This window comes from Herpailurus yagouaroundi, unplaced genomic scaffold (assembly GCF_014898765.1).
Source record: "Herpailurus yagouaroundi ecotype Mexico unplaced genomic scaffold, PumYag 160, whole genome shotgun sequence".
Classification (NCBI taxonomy): Eukaryota; Metazoa; Chordata; class Mammalia; order Carnivora; family Felidae; genus Herpailurus; species Herpailurus yagouaroundi.
In genome coordinates, this window is record NW_024412401.1 from 10,717,205 (window position 1) to 10,732,892 (window position 15,688).

The following is a 15,688-nucleotide window of genomic DNA, read 5'->3' on the forward strand; positions in this document are numbered from 1 at the left end:
AGAAAAATATATGACTTAATACTGGAAGTTCTGCTCCGCTGCATAGAGATTATTCTGGAAAAAAAAAACAACAACAACAAAATAAAACTGGGCAAGAACAGGAGAAATAGGCTGAATTCTGAATAGGTTACTGCTTCCAAGGACAAAGAAGGCACCATCTGTAACACGCATCTTTATTTAGCAATAAAGAGCTTGTTCCTAAGAGGAAAATACCTCTTGAACTAAACCAAATAGGCCCCTCTACCAGGAGAGGGGATTCGGCCTCCCACTTGACTCCCCAGAAGTGGATTTCACAAATCTACATGCAACCCAGAATTGAACCGCATTATCTACTCACAATAAAATTGTGGGCCTTAAGTACCCCATTTTTATTCCTTCATCTTGCCTGCCAGAGATTCTATTGATGAACCAAATAATAGAGGAAAATGTGAACGGCCTATGGCTGCTTCCTTGTCAAAAATGGAAAGAAAAAAAAAAAAAGAAAGAAAAGATCTCCAATTACACACATTAGCCTTAATTTTGGCCTTTGGATGATCAGATAATGTTTCTGCCCATGAAATGAATTCTTGTGGCAAGTCCATGCTTTCCAGTGTCAAAAATAAAAGCTTCCAATTAACTGTCAAAAGCTTTTCCAGCATCTGGAGACAGGAGTAAATTGGAATCTTTTATATTGGTAGCTTTTGACATTATATTAAACAATCTTCTAGGGTTGTCATGGTCCATTCTTTGTATCTATCTCAAATGGTTTGTGTTTATCAATTGTTTTATTAGGCAATCTAATCTTTTAGCTCAATTTCGACATTTCTTATATTTGAGTAAAGTCGAGGGACCTTTTTGCTACCGTGCAATCATCTTCACGTTGTTTTCAGGAGGACAAAGCCAGGGATATGTTTTAGAGTATAAGAGGGGTTTGTGTGTGTTTGTAGTTGGTGGTGATGGTGGTGGTGGTGTTTATGGTTTTTTTTGTTTGTTTGGTTTGGTTTTGGGTTTTTTTTTTTTTTTTTTTTTTTTTTGGCCTTTTCTTCCTTTAAAAAGTCAGTCCTGCTTAGGGTTACATGCTGTAGCCTCAGCACTAGCAACCAGAGTACTATCTAGACAATGAATCGGATACTGTAGATTGCTGTAATCTCTTCTACAAGGAAAGGTAAATATCAGAGCTATTGATCCATGCTTACGTACTTCTTTCCGAGCCTGAGATTTTTCTCTTGAAAATAGAAAATGCTGCATGGAAGCATTTCCCATTTCCCAGTATCTTCTCTACTCTCAAGGATTTTCTTTGTTTTACATTTGAAAAAGTAATCAAGTAACATAAATTTATGAGCTCAGGATTTTTCCCTTGCTCTTAACTCTAAAACTTTTCAAGAAGAGTTAGAAGCAAAGAAGCCTCTTTTTTTTTAAATTTTATTTCTTCATATGTTAATATCTGGGGCTATTTTCTCATTTGATTTCTGTTTTCTTTGTTCCTCTTTCATAAGAATGTCTGCATTTACCACATTTAACTTGTGTTCCTTTTGGATTCATAAACGCATATATTTTTCTTTAATCAAACTTCATGTTCCCTGGGAAGCTAAAAATTATTCCAGGCTGAGTGTATTCTGTATTAACAAAAATATATATATAGTGAAATCATTTGTATTCATTTTTCAGAATACTTCTCAGCCCAGTTTTGAAAGTCTTTACATTATTGGATTTGTTCATTTGAATTTTTTTCACTAATGTAATTCAAATATGCAGACGACCAACCATATAGATGTGAAAAGAACCGGAGCAATCATACCTAGAAGGGAGAGGAGTGATTCCTTTAGAGCAAATAAGTAAAGAGAAGCAGTGTGAAGGCATAAGCTCCCTGGTGCTCTTCCTCCCAGTCTCTGAGCACTTTCTGGCTGAACCAGATGAGGCTTTTCACCTGATCTGGTCCACCTTGCTGGGCCAGAACACACTCTAGGGCCAGAAATAACTGGTAAATATCAACCAGTTATTTACAGAGTCTCCAGGTCCCCTGGGAATGTGGGTGGACAAAGGCGTGTGTGAACTAAGGAGGTGCCGGTCTGTAGCCAGGAGTTATTGGTCCAAGAGCAAAAGAGAAGTCGTAAGTACCCATCAGAGTAATGTAGTCAAAGCCAGAGGAGAATGGAAAGAGTTCAGAAACAGAGCACAGATGGGTCAGAATCAGCAGTTAGGGAAGAGGCCATGAAAAAGTTGAGATGATAACCTGCATTTGTCCCTGGCTCTGGCTGCATGTCCTCAGGGGGAGATGTGAGGGTTTAAAGGGACGAGGCAGGGTCAGCTACCACCCACCCCTGGACCTCTCCTCAGTCCTGACAGTAAGGGAACACCGCCAGGGGCACTGTGGCTCCAAAGGTAAAACAGTGCCTGGTGTTGTGGCTTAGCCTCGCCATTCCTCTCTTGCCCCACCAAAGATCCCCTTTCATATACTTTTGGAGGCTCCAAAAGTATATGAAAACCCAAAAGTTGGAGGGGTTCAAAGTCTCCAACCCCTGCCTCCAACCTCCCCTCCCCATCAGTCATTAACACACTGATGTCCCTGGGATGCTGCTTCTAATCCACCTGCATCTCACATTCCTCCTTCCATTGTGTTTCCTCCTCCTGGGATTTTCCTTTCCATCCGCCTTCTCCTAGAGACTATGCGGGTCGAAGGTCTTCTATAAAACTCTCCCTACCCCTTCATCATCCTCCAAGTCGCCAGCCATCCAAGATTCAACCTCCTTTCTCCTATAAAGAAAAACAAACGTGACAATGTTGGGGATGGGCAAAGTTGAAATGATTTAGTATCTCAATAATTATAGCTCTCCCTTGAGCCTTTTGTATGGAAATACGCAGCATGTTTCTCTAGCAATTTAGGTTATGTTTCAGAAGGCTAGTTAATTTCCTACCAGCCTGTGTTCCTAAATTATTCTTAACCCCAAAGTGTATGATGAGGAACCAGAACCCCATCTTTCTTTATATTTTTTTCTACATAAGGCAGCTCTTTGAGGAACTCTTTATACTTGTTAATATTTTTCAGTGATGCCAGGGTACCATACCTTCCTTCTCCATGGGGTGAGGTTGTTGAAAACTCAGAAGATGATGTAATAGCTAACGTCTATGGGGCACTGACTATATGGGTCAAATGCTGAGGTAAGTACTGTATTGCATGGACTATCTCATTTAATCCCCACAACTATTATCCTCATTTTATACATGAGGAAACTAAGGCTCACAGAAATTCATTAACCTGCCCAAGAGAGTGGGATAGCCAAAATTCAGGGGAAAAAAATTTGAGGGAAAATGAGGAGAAACAATGCTTTTGAAAGGGAATTACTAACAATAATAAGTGACATAATATGCTGCAGGGCTCATGTTAGTAAGGTGGTGGCCCGGAAGCCTCTCCGCATTGACATAAGGGTACTTGCCTTGATTTAGGGATGGCACAATACTGGGTCGAGGCATTGGCAAGCTTCCTTCCAGATGGAGTAAATGAATGAGACCTGGAGGTCTGCAGCAGGCAGAACTTTAGAGAATAGAAATGTGCTTTTCTGCAAGACCCATTTCCACCCCTGAATGCTCCATGCCCTGGATGTGGACCATACACCCAAAGGAATTGTAGCTACAGTCATGAGCACTGGCCTGGTTTAATTCTTTAGTACAAGAGTGGAGGCCTTGGCTAAAAGAATTTCTGGGTTTGAGCTGCCGATACTTGATCAATCAAGTGGAGAGTTCACGTACGGCCTTCAGTACTGGGTATAACACAGAAAGCCCACAATATTTGGTCTTAATACTGTCATCGTTATTATCACTGGGGAACCATGGATAAGAGTATGGACTCTGGAGTCAGACTGCCTGGGGCTTAAATTTAGTAAGTACTACCTACTACAGTGTACCCTTGAGTAAACTATTTAACATTTCTCTTCCTCCATTTGTTTGAAAAATAGAGGTAATAACAGCACCAATTTTATCAGATTTCTCTGAGGAGCCAATGTAAGTAAACTAATACTTTTGCTTGGCACACAGCTGGCACTCCATAAATATTAACTAGTCTCATTATGATTGTCCTCACTATTGACCATCATCTCTGATCCCGGATTTGGGGTGACAGGAAGTGACTGGATGGGAATATGCTGAGCTCCAGCAACACAGATGACCATGCAATAGGCATGTAAGCTAAACTCTCACCAACCGGACCCCCATTCTCAGACAATAACTCAGAGGGCTCACCCACTTCCCTTATCACTTCTGCCTAGCACAGGCCCTCATTACTTCCTACTTGTGTTATTGCAAACTCCTCCAGGCTGGTCTCCCCAAGTCTGGTCTTTCTTCTCTATCAACATGGCTAGCAGACCAATCTTTCTGCCTGAGGTCAGAGTTCCTATCATACAGCCTATCTTCTTCAGCCCTGGACCCCTTGTACTAGACCTCACACTGGGGAGATGCCAAACGAAGGTTTTCCAAGATCACTGTGAGTTCCCTTCACCAGCTGGGAAATGATGTCAGTAATATAAGAAAAAGAGGGACTCTGGCCATAGTAATGGTGGTGGCTTGTTAATAGTGGTAAATTCCACTGTGCTCTGCTTCCAAAGCACTTTGATATGCTGCTCTAGGAGGGAGGCAAAGCAGGCAATAACGCCATTTTAAAGGGAAGCAAACTAAAGATTGATTACAGAGATAACATGACTCAGCCAAGGTACAACTTCATTTGATAGTTCAAACTGGGTCCCAAAGCACCTCAGCTGGTTTCACTTCGTCTCTTTTCCACAACCACTCAGAAAACACCAAATTACATTTCCTGATGCATTGTGCCAGTGTGATTAGAAGGATAATGGTCAACATTTCTTGAGTACTTTCTAAGTGTCAGGAACTATGGTAAGCATTCTGCATGGGTTATATAATTCGATTCTCTCAATAGCCACAGTTGCCCATTTTTCAAATGAATAAACATGAAACTTGCAGATATTAAATTACCAGCCCAGGGTAACTCAGTGATGCCAAGTGAACAGAGAAGGGCTATAAACACCTGTGCTCTCAACTATCTGCCTCCTTGGCCCCTGGATTCTTTAAGCTTTGTGCCAGTAACCAGAGATGGCCCTATAATTTGGGCTTTTCCTACAACAGTTAAATCCAACACAAAAATTACATAATGACTTGAAAATGCATTTAAATTATGCTCTATAGTTTTGAATCTATCATTTGACCAAATTCTTTTTTCATTACTCAGATTTTATTTACACATTTTTCCACCTGAGAATTCCTTAACTAAAATATTAAATATATTTTCCCTACAAACATTTTGTAATGAGTGGTGTTGTTTTGTTCATACAGCTTCGGATTCCTAATTCTTTCTAATTTTTTAGGTTTATCATGGTTCCAGGACATTCTCGCCTAAACCATAGTTTTTCTGCTTAGTACCAAAGCTACCAAGGGTATTTTCCTAACACTTCATCAATTGTATTTCTTTTTTTGATTTGTATATTTTTCCATTTGAATATATTTTATACATCAAAAAGACTAACCCAGTCTCTTACTCATGGCACCTTTTAAAAACAGTTTGTTAGTTGACACTGATACTGATGGGTTTGTATGTACCAAAATTTTAATGTTTATGGAATTAAATCAATTGATATTTTTCTTCATGCTTTTCACCATTGCTTTTATGCTTGGAAAGTCCTTTCCTATCCCTCAGAGAGAATCTGCCCACACTATCTTTAGTGATTTCTATGTTCTTTTTGCTTATCCTTCCTTCCCTGTCCCTTCCTCCAGTCATCATTCTCTGTCCCTAGTCATCATTTATCTTTTTCCCTCCCTCTCTCTCCTTCCCTTATTCTCTTCCTATTCTCTTATCATTTTTTTTAAAGTTTATTTTTGAGAGAGAGACATTGAGACAGAGAATCCCAAGCAGGTTCTGCACTGTCAGCACAGAGCCCAATGTGAGGTTCGAACTCATGAACTGTGAGATTGTGACCTGAGCTGAAATCAAGAGTCGGGTGCTTAACTAAGCCACCCAGGCACCCTATTATTTTATCATTTAACTTTTATCTGATATTGATATAAATCATGAGATAAGGATGAACACTTCTATTTTGCCGAAATAGTAAACCAATAGTATGTATGCACTATCTCTTGAATAACTCCTAGACCCCCCTTCTGGTTTCTTTCATCACTTTATTATATACCAAATTCTTCTTTATTTGCAGATTTTTTCAGGGTCATAGTTCTGGGGTCATTATTCTTATATCAGACAACACTGTATTTTTATGTTCTTATAATAAATTCCATTTGGTCATAATCTATTATTCTTTTAATATATATCTGTATAGGATTTGTTAGCATTTTAGTTAGATCTTTTGTTTTGTGTTTATTCATGAGTGAAATTATGTACAGTTCAGTGTGCTTATGTGGGAATAGAGTGCCTTTATCAAACTGAATTATTAGCGGCAATGAATAAGCAAACAGCAAAACTTTTCTAACATAGTACAAAAACACAGAAATTATATGGTCCTTAAAAGAATATTTGTTCATAAAACTGTGGCCAAACATTTTTCTCCTGTTTCTTCATGGTTTTTTATGAACTTAAGTTTGCTACTTCTACATCATTTTGGTAATTCATCATTTCTCTGAAAATGGCTGACACGTGTGCTTTTATATGCTTACTTGGTCCTAGTTTTACATTCACTATTTGTTTTTTTTCATCTCATTAGTTTTTTATTGATAATGCTATGTATGCGTTAAGCTATTTAAAAGAGGAATTTCTCTCCAAAAGGACCAGATTTTGAAATCATTCGTGAGTTCTACTGTTTTATAACCCTAATTCATCAATTGCTGATTTTACTTTTATAATTATCTTCTTTTCCATGAACTTATTCTTGTTTTTTCTGATTTCTCCATTTAATCCTCATCCATTCATTTTCATTTTTCTTATTTAATCATAGCATTGAAGATGTATCTATAAGTATAGATGTGGATATATCCTCAAGTTTTGATATATATTAACAATTTATAATGATAGTTTTGATCTCCCTTTTAATCCAATACATAGAAAGTTCTTTTACAATTTCTTTTTTTTTTTTTTTTTTTATATAGGCTTCACACCCAGCATGGAGCCCAACACAGGGGCTCATGACCCCTGAGATCAAGACCTGAGCTGAGATCAAGAGTCAGACACTTAACCAAGCATCCCCTTTTATAATTTCTAGTGGAATTGTCTTTCTTTAACTGTTGTATTCAGAGAATTTGACCAGTGAACTTTTACACTTGAAATTAATTTTTTTTTTAATTTTCTGTGATACACAAAGGCTCCTAAATTCTAAACAAATACCAATCTTAAGATAGTGATCAAATTCTCTATGTTCATATTGATTCAATCCTTTTGCCAACTTAATATGTGAATGTCCAAAGAGATCTAAGAGATCTAACAACATTTTGTACATTTGTGTCAGTGATGATTTCTTCTGGTGCTTTGCACACACGTATTTTATGTTATACACTGACACATTTCACCAGTGACTGTATCTTTTATAATGTTAAATTTTTTTTTCCTACTAAAATGCCTTTTACTTTATTTCTGTTTTTTGACTTAACATCTTTGCTGCTCCTACTTCCATTAGGTTTCATTGGCAGGGTGAGGCCTTGCCCAAAGAGTTATTTTCTACCTTTCCAAGTTCATTTATTTTAGGTATATCACTAATATCATGTACTTATTTTGTAGTAGGGTTGTTTGCCAGTGTTTATAGTAAATATGTTTGACACTTCTACATTATCTTCTTAATTTCTCTTTTTCCTCTTTCTTGCTAAGTTCACTATTTTTTTGCCTTTGGTTGAAAAAAAGCAATGTAAAATGTATGAATTAACTTGCCCGATCTACTGAAGATTAAGGTAATTATTAACCTATTTTTCATAAGAAATTAAAAATTGAAATGCTAGCTATGACTCTTCTCTAGGTGAGAGAAAGCATTTTGTGACCTTTTAAGTTCCTCTCAGTACTAACCACATATTTTTCCCAGTCTTTGTTACTGAATGTGAGAACTTAGAGCTAACTCATTGCCATTCTTTCTAGGTCAGTTAACTTTTTCTTTTCTGTAGGCTCCACACCTAGTGCAGAGCCCAACACAGGGCTCAAACTCATGACCCTGAGATCAAGATCTGAGCTGATATCAAGAGTCACATGGTCAACCAACTGAGCCATTCAGGCACCTCTATATTTGTTTTTATCTCAACAGTTATTTTGGGATTTTCCTTCAACCTTTTAAATAAAATAAAATTCGTCTCTTAAGTAACAACCATATTCATAGATGCTTTTTTTTTTTTTTTCTATGTCACACTACCATTTCCCAAATATCTATAGTGTGCCAGGGCCTGTGCTGTCCATTTTACAGACATTATAACTAATTCTTACAAGAACCTATGAAAGCAATTATTCTGCTTCACAGATGAGGAAAGCGAGACTCAGATAATATGTATTTCTGGTGAGTCACCATCAAGTGGCTGATATGTAAGGCAGTGATTTTGTTGCAATACCTAAATACTGCAACAGAACAAGAAACAGGGCACACTAGGGGAACAGAGAGAGGAGTGACTTAGTATTCCTGCAGGGGATGAGTGAGGAGGTAGTGAGGAAGGCTTCACCAAAGAGAAAACACTTTAGTTGAGTCATGATGTATGAACCATTTCCCAGGAGAATAAGAAGGAAAAGCCATTCTGGGCCCGAGGAACATCTGTGAACACCAGGAGTAAAAGCAGTGTCGGTGTGAGAAAACTCTAAGTATGTGGCTGGAGTGCAGGTGCTTTTATGGCCACAGCAGAAGGTGAATTTGGAAGTGGAAGCAGGGGTCATATTTTGAAGGAGCTTTTGTGTCATGTTGAGGAGCCTGAAACTCATCCTGTAAATGATGGGGAACAACCAAAGGATATTAAGCAGGAAAATGACAATCCAGTTTGATTGTGGAAAGATCATTCTATGCAATAAATATAAAAGTTGGACTTGGGATGGCCTACGACTAAAGGCAAAGAGGTCTGTGAGGAGGTCCCGATTAAAGCAATTGTCGCAGGAATGTTTGGAGCTCTCCTGAATAAAACTGTCACCTGCTGTTTCCCTTTCTGCCTTGACTGTCAAGAAGTTCAAAGCCATATTTAATCCTCATTTACAGTAAATGTATGAGCCCTCTGAATGAGTATAGTTTTTTTACCTCCATTTCATGGTGTAATTGTTTTCTATTGCTGCTGTAACAAATTACAACTTATTTAGCAGCTAAAGATGACATAAATAGGTAATCTCACTGTCTCCATGTGTCTGAAGTCTATGACAGGTCTCACTGGGTAAAATCAAGGTGTCTCAGGGCTGTGTTCCTCATTAGAGGCTCTGGGGAATGATCTGCTTCCAAACTCATTCAGTTTCCACACAGTAGTAGAAGTGAGGTCCCAGCTTCCTTGCTAACTGTAAGCCAGGGGTTGGTTCTCAGTCTTCAAATCCCTACCTGCATTCCTTGACACGTGGTGCCCTTCATCTCCGAAGCCATCAACAGCAGGTCAGGGTCCTTCTTGTGCTTTGCGTATCTCTGACCTCCTCACCCCCCACCTTCTGCCACGTCTCTCTGACCCTTCTCCCTGCCTCTTCTCTTTTTAAGGGCTCATGTGATTACACCAAGCCCATGAGATAACTCAGGATACTCACTGTGTTTAGAAGTCAGTGGATTCAGAACTTCAACTCCATCTTCAAAGCCTCCTCACAGCATACTCAGATTACTGTTTAATTAAATTCCAGGTAATGGGGATTTTGGAGGGACATCAATACCAAACATGGTTTTAGTTTTTGATTTCCATTTCAACAGTTTTATTGAAGGGCCTTGATAAAAGGCATCATAAGCCTTTTTTAGAAAAGAATAATTTTTTTATTCTTCTTTATTGTGTTGACTCTTTTGGAAATAAAAGTAAATATTGTTACTGCAGAAAGTTTGGAAAATAAAAATGGAAAAAATCAATCACAACCAACCATAAACCCATCACCTATATATGGCCACTGTTAGTATTTATATTTTCTGTCTCATTTTCTTCTTCTCATATTCATAAAAGCTGAAGCTCAAACTACATGTGCAGTATTCTACTTCTTAAGTTAATGTCAGGTTGGGAGCAATTTCTAGCATTTAATACTTACATAATTGCCACACAGTATTATAGTGAGTATATATACTTTATTTTTTATTATTTTTTTAGAGAGAGAAAGAGAGCATGAGCAGGGGAGAGAGACAGAGAGTGTGGGGCGGGGAGAGACGGAGAGGGAGAGGGAGAGGGAGAGGGATGGAGGGAGGGGGGAGAGAGAGAGAGAGATAGAGAGAGAGAGAGAATCTTAAGCAGGCTCAATGCTCAGCACAGAGCCAGAAATGGGGCTCAATCCCACAATTTTGGGACCTATGCCAAAATCAAGAGTCAGGTGCTCAACCAACTGAGCTACCCAGGTGCCCTATACTGTACTTTTTAAAAGTGCATGGGATGTTGCAAATTTCTCTTTATAAATAACATTGAATTACACATTTTTACTTTGTTGGAATTTTGGATTTTTTCCTGGATATATACTGAAGTGTTGAGTTGGGGTATTATGTCAGTCTTTTTAAAAAGTATTCCTTATATTCTAAAATATGCTTGTAAACTAACAGGTTTTTAACATATGAAGTCAGAATAAGAAGCTGATTATGACTATATAATTATGATTATATGTCTATCACTTACAATTCCATTGCAAAGATGCAAAAAAAATATTTCTGCAGAGTCATCTTTTCTCGTAATATAGCTCCCATTTCTGAATATACTTGAGACCTACTATAATAAACTTCGATTTACAAAAGCCACTAAAGGATGTGGTAGTCATTATTTCTGTTCGCCAAATATTGCCTGCTCTCTTTAGAGGCATATCATAAGATTTCATTTCTCCGTTCCCTTGGGTTTGAGGTAGTGAGCTATTTGATTTGGCCGATTACAGGTAATGTAACTGAACAAGTGTGTCACTTATTGGTTGAAAGCTTAAGAGCTACTATGTGATTAGCCTTACACTCTTTACCTGTCCCTTAGAGATTTGCTACGCTCCAGACTGTGGTTATTCTCCTAGTTTAGGATCTGGAGATGGTACAAGGTAGCAGAGCCCCTTGAAAAGACATAGTGTGAAAGAGAAATACACCTTCCTTCTTTAGTCCACCAAGATTTTAGGATTGTTTGTTGCATAGCGTAATCTCTCCCCATAATCTCCATTATGAGTAGATAACCAACAAAAATTAGTACACAGAAATGAGCTCCTACCATAACAAAAATGTAGCATTAACTAGAAACTGTTGAGGAAACCATCCATGGAGCTGGAAGAACGGTGATCCATGTTTTTTGGTATGTTTTCATGTGCGGTATCTCAGAATGCATACTGTATACCGAACAAAACTGAAGAACTAAGGGAGGAAGTTGGAAAACAGAATGTTAGGAACGTGCTGGCTGCTACCGGCTCTATGTGACAAGGCGAGATCAGCTTATGGTAGAGGTATGCTACGGAATGAACTGGTTGGTTTACAAGCTAGACTAAAAAGGAAATAGAAAGGTCACAAATTCAAGGGCTTGTGGTGTTAGAAGAAATGGCTACTCCCCATACCTAAATAGTAAAATATGTAATTGAGAAGGGGTTTTGAGCAACAAAGGCTGATTCAAACTCTGCCGTGCAGCTAAAACTAAATTAAGGATAATGGCAATAGGGTTAAAAGGTAGTGGTAAAAGCTCTGAGCGGGTTTAACGTGTGTACCCATTTCCTGTTGCTTCTGTGACAAATGACTACAAACTTGATGGCTTAAAATAATGCAGATCTACTTGTATAGTTCTGATAGTTTAAATGGCTCTTTCTGGGCTAAATCAAAGGGTTGGTAATACTGTGTTCCTTTCTAGAGGCTCATGGGGATAATCCATTTTCTTACCTTGTCTAGTTTCTAAAGGCTGCCCACATTCCTTGCCTCATGGCCCCCTTCCACTTTCAAAGCCAGCCATGGCTGGTCAGGTCTTTCTCCTATCACATGACTCGGACTCTGACACTGACTCTCCTTCTGCCTCCCAATTCTGCTTTTTTAAAAATTATTATTTATTTTTAAGTTAGTTGCCATACAGCCAATTCTGCTTTTAAGGACCCACCTGATTACATCGGACCCACCTGGATAATTTAGGATACTCTTCCTGTTTTAAGGTCAGCTGATTCACAAACTTAATTCTCCTTTACCACATAACAGCATAGTCACAAGTGTAGGGATTAGGATGTAAACATCCTTGGGGGACACTTATTATACCTACCACACACTGACATCTAGAATATCCTTTAAAATGAACAACATTGTTTAGAGCAGAGAGATAAAAAGTGTTGTTCTGAACATCTGACCAGCATAAGACACCCACACTGACATCAGGGAAGTGAATGCGTGAGAGAAGGGAAAGGCATGGGAGTGAGGAAGCAAAGACACTCATCAAATAGGAAAGGAACTGTCATGTGTTTTGGTACATGACACTGAAATCAAAGAGAAAGAAATCCAATGAAGTTCTTGAGAGAATTATCTTGCCCCCCAAAATCAACCTGAAATAAAAGAGAACATGACAGTTCATGACTTAAGGTAACACTGAGACTTTTGCCATCATTTGTTAGAATGTAAGCTAAGAAGTCTGCCTAACCCCAAGGGCCGTATATTCCCTGATACCCACTTCAAACGTGGCCATGGAAGGTCATAGAAAGTGAGACTGGACTGAGCCAAGGACCATAAGTATAATGAACCAGGAAGCCCCTCTTCTACCAGAAGAGGCACTTGATAACATCTACCCAGTGAGACTTCCGAGTGGCGACAACCCAGTAATTGAGGTATGCCTCCTGTCTGTTCACTACCCAAGCAAGAGTGTTCATTGAAATTATCCAGGTCCTGTTTTATCCTGTCACTGGGTGTGGGTAGGTGGGTGAGTAAAGAGGTTGATAACCTGCAATTTTAGGTACAGGTCTCTAGATCACCAGGAGCTATATCTGGACTATATGTTGCATCATTCTTGATATGAAACTACCAGAGATTCTGGACTTTGTGCTTGGTGCTATGACTGGATGGATTTTGGGTTGTCTCCCTTAAAGGAGCAGGGAGAGAGAGTGTATTTTACCTGCGGGGAGGAGAGAGGAGCAAAAGTTTGGTAACTGAAAGGGCAGAATGTGATCATCATTAGTGCTGCTCACTAATATCCAGTTCTTATTTCCTTCCACCCATACAGAAGATTGATCATCTCAGCCCTTTTTGGTTGGCCAGGACAACAGGAGTAGTTCCGAACATTGGATCTCCATTTCCAGGTCAGCATACTTAATTTCTTGTCCAAGTGTCTCCTGAGTTCTCTTCCCCATGCTGGAGTGATCCTAGAAGCATGTGTGAAGACCGAACTTCTACCAAACTTCCAGACTTTCCTGACCAACCCACTTTGGACAAATAATTTGAGGAATAAATATGTTTGTGATGACTGGGAAGTTAATTGTTACTGCAACATAAACCAGCCTATCCTGACTGATACAGAATACAAAGACTTTTTGATTTTACTTTGTAAAAGTTTTATCCTGATGTATCTTTAAATATCCCCTAAGATATTTCAATAAGAATTCACATACAGGCCCGTTCTGTTTATACAACATGTTCTTAGAGTACACCTATTAGAGAAAGTAAGCTGTATCTTCCCTGTTGCCTTCTTCACTTATATGCATTTCAATAAATATGTAACAGTGATAAAGAGGAGAAGAGTTTGTAGGAAAATCAGATTAATTATATCTGGGATAGCCCTGCGCTTCATCGCATTAATCAGGCAAAGATTTTTGTTGTTGTTGTTGTTGTTGTTATAGTTTATTTATTTATTTTGAGAGAGAGAGTGAGTATGAGTGGCAGAGGGGCAGAGAGAGAGGGAGAGAGAGACAGAATCCCAAGCAGGTTCCACTTTGTCAGCATGGGGCCCAATGTGGGGCTCAAAGTCACAAACTGTGAGATCATGACCTGAGCCGAAGTCAGACACTTAACTGACTGAGCCACCCAGGCGCTCCCAGGCAAGGATTTCTTAAACACAGATTATCAGCTCTATTTAATTATGAAACAGAAGTTTAAGACTTGGGTCTGTCAACTGAGCACTTCTTGAAGGCTGCAGTAGGAGGAGTGAAAAACCAACCGCATCAAGCAGCCCCAGGGTTGGGTCACAAGGGTCAGGACTTAATTATGTTACATACAGAGGGAACTGAAGAGTAAATCTCAAATTATCAAAAATCACAGAGACTAAATCTATTATCATGGTGAAGGTAAAGTCAGGAACAGTAGGGAAAGTGATAAAATGTAGGTAATTGCACAACTGCAGCTAAATAAAAATGCTGACCTGGTGTAGCAACAAGATGAGAAGGTACAGGCTATTCCTGTCATGAACAGAGCAGAGAAAATGGGACTTTCTTTTATCAGGGGTCCAGGTTAAATACATAGGTATTAGGCAAACGGTGTCCTACCATTTGGACAATGTTACTCTCTTAGTATAATGGACGCGTTTCTACGGTGACTGCTTCAGATTGTCAATATCCTGGGACTTCCATGATCTCACCAGAAAAGACTGGTCTGGTCTTCATCTCACATGAAAAACTGATCGCAGAGAAGCCAAAAGGAGTACAGGATTGTCCCAAAGAAGAAGGAAAAAGGAGGAGGAGGAAGAAGAAGCAGAGCAGAAGGAAGGGGAGATGGTAAAGGAAAAGAGATGAATGTCTAAAAAAAAAATTCAAAGGAAAGAAAAGCTTCATTAGTTCTGGGAAATCTGAAGACCAAATTAGGGACACTGCTGAGAGAGCCAAGGGAAAGGACCCAAATAGGGGCCGAGGCAGCCGGAAGCAGGGGCGTTCAGGGTTTTGGGGGGTGCAGGCAATAAGGTCTGGCCTGGGAATAGAAAGACTGTAGGTGGTTGCATCAGGGTACCCAGAGCAGAGAAAGCTCTCTAGGAAAGATCTCCCGGCTAAGCCAGTGCCCTATTTGTCTTTCGGCTCCTAGTGTTTCAAGCCAAGAGAATGTCTGCGTGGCCCTGAGCAGTCAGGCAGGCGCCCCTTCCCACACATGGGAAGAGGTTTATTACATTGGACACACAAAGTAACCCAAGTGTCCTGAAGAGAATATGAGAAAGCACATTTAGTCTTTTCCAAAGGTGTGAAACCAGTCTCTCCTTGAGAAAGGGGAAAAAAATTTTTTTTAACTAAAACAATTCATCTTCTGCTTATTCTGAGTAGGAATTTCAAATGCCATGGTTTCCAGTCAACAGTCAGTCTCATCACGAAAGAGTGCAGCCATCTTAGAGGTATACCTGAGGATTTATTCTGAAGCTGGCATAAAACACCTGATCCCGAAACAATCCCATTTGAACTAAAATTCATTTGCGGTCATAAATTGAAGAGATGCAAACAACAGAGGTGGCATTCCTCGAGCATTTTCAAACACAACAGAAGAAGAGAGTGATGGCCTCAACCCAAGCAAACTTGTCAAAATGTTGCTGGTAAGGCTTTCAGCTGCTTTCAAATGGCATCCTCATCTGAAATATTTTTCTCAGGTTTTTTCTGTTTAATAAAATATTTTAGCATTAAAAGCCCACAAGGCATGAAGACCTATTCTTGGGGCCTTAAAGCTTATATTAAGCTTTTCCCGATGACTTCACAAAT

The 15,688-nt window shown here is 39.2% G+C and overlaps 1 long non-coding RNA gene across 1 annotated transcript; it reads right to left on the reverse strand.

Annotated features, from left to right (window-relative positions):
- Nucleotides 1–975: 975 nt before the first annotated feature.
- LOC121034529 (uncharacterized) lies at nucleotides 976–10,223 on the reverse strand. The gene is made up of 2 exons (XR_005792491.1): nucleotides 9,662–10,223; nucleotides 976–2,733 (listed from the first exon to the last, which is right to left on the reverse strand). It is a non-coding gene; the product is annotated as an uncharacterized LOC121034529 (long non-coding RNA).
- Between the last annotated feature and the right edge of the window lie 5,465 nt (nucleotides 10,224–15,688).